The 1,920-nt window shown below is 40.4% G+C and overlaps 1 long non-coding RNA gene across 1 annotated transcript; it reads left to right on the forward strand.

Moving 5' to 3' along the window:
* The first annotated feature begins 454 nt into the window (after positions 1–454).
* On the forward strand, positions 455–1,577 carry LOC120043016. The gene is made up of 2 exons (XR_005476302.1): positions 455–588; positions 636–1,577. It is a non-coding gene; the product is annotated as an uncharacterized LOC120043016 (long non-coding RNA).
* Positions 1,578–1,920: the final 343 nt, after the last annotated feature.

A 1,920-nucleotide genomic window follows, 5' to 3' on the forward strand; every position in this document is an offset into this window, starting at 1 on the left:
CACACACACACACACACACACACACACACACACACACACACACACACACACACACACACACACACACACACACACACACACACACCCACACACACACACACTGGACAAAGACACACACTGGACACAGACACACACACACACACATTGGACACACACACACACACATTGGACACACACAAACACACACACGACACACACACACATTGGACACACACACACACATTGTACACACACACACACACACACATTGGACAGACACACACACAAACACTGGACACACACACACACGCACACACATGCTGGACACACACACACACACATTCATATTGGACACACACACACACGCACACATATTGGACACACAAACACACTGGCTACACGCACTGGACACACACACACACACACACACACACACACACACACACACACTGGACACACACACACTGGACACACACACGCATGATCCTATAATTGTGAGGAACTTAACACAGGACCTTCAAATGAGGACCATCATTTCTGTTTGGGAACAAACAGACACCTCATTCCAGCACCAAGTGGTCCCACAAACACACAGTTTCTGGATCACAGGTTCTAGAACAGCTTTTATCCCAGTTAAATCAGTTTCTGGACCACAGGTTCTAGAACAGCTTCTATCCCAGTTCGATCTGCCTGTTAAATCAGTTTCTGGACCAAAGGTTGTAGAACAGCTTCCATCCCAGTTCTATCTGCCTGTTAAATCAGTTTCTGGACCACAGGTTCTAGAACAGTTTCTATCCCAGTTCTATCTGCCTGTTAAATCATCCACCTAAACTGTTTTCATCAGACTATTAGAACATGACTGAACCTTTTGGTTCCTTTTCTGATCTTTTACCACTTTGCATTTTAATGATATATTTTACTGTTTGTGTTTGTACCACAGGAGGTTGGTGGGACCTTAATTGGGGAGGACAGGTTTATAATGGCTGGAGGGGAATAAGTGGAATGGTATCAAACACGTGGTTTCCATGTGTTCCATTTCATTCACTCTGTTCCAGACATTATTATGAGCCGTCCTCCCCTCAGCAGCCTCCTCTGGTATGTACTGTCCTATATGTGAGAGCTCCAACAAGGAATTACAATGTATGTATTACTTTTAATACCTGCAAATGGCAAATAAACGACTTGAACTCCTTATGAATGTCTGCAGCTGACTTGGCTGTTGGCGTCTGACAAGAGGTGAAAATATTACAGGAATATTCTGCAAATGTTGATGAAGACGTCACTCAATACACCCAAAACAACATGCAGTCTTTCCACAAGACTCCCATGAAGTTATAGTGTGACGTTATGAGTTGACGTTAAAGTAACATTCTCAGAACATACTGCACTTGTTTTATACTGTTTTAGATGGATCCTCTGTTTAAACATTTAAACTCTTACAATAACAACGTTAAAATACCAATGTGATCATTTGTTGTATGTCTTTTATGTTGAATAACAAATTGTACAATTTTATATGGACATATGCTGCATAGTTATACAAGTATACAAGGATATATTGTACTTTTCATAATAAAACATACTTGAAACAAGAAAAAGCATGTTAATTGTGAAAACAGTTTCGTTATTGATTTCACATTGCCTCTGCCAGTCACAGGTTGACGTTTGTCATGAATCTTGACCTAGAGGCAGAACTGCGTAATTTCCTCTAGATATGCCAGCTGCAAAGTCAAAATTGGCTGTGGAAAATAATGTTGTTTTATGGTCTTAAACCTTTTGTCAATAGGGGGGTGCTATTTTCACTTTGTAAAAGATCGTTCCCAAATTAAACTGCCTCGTACTCAATTCTTGCTCGTACAATATGCATATTATTATTACTATTGGATAGAAAACACTCTCTAGTTTCTAAAACCGTTTGAATTATATCTGTGAGTAAAACAG

Source organism: Salvelinus namaycush, unplaced genomic scaffold (genome assembly GCF_016432855.1).
Source record: "Salvelinus namaycush isolate Seneca unplaced genomic scaffold, SaNama_1.0 Scaffold837, whole genome shotgun sequence".
Taxonomy (NCBI): domain Eukaryota; kingdom Metazoa; phylum Chordata; class Actinopteri; order Salmoniformes; family Salmonidae; genus Salvelinus; species Salvelinus namaycush.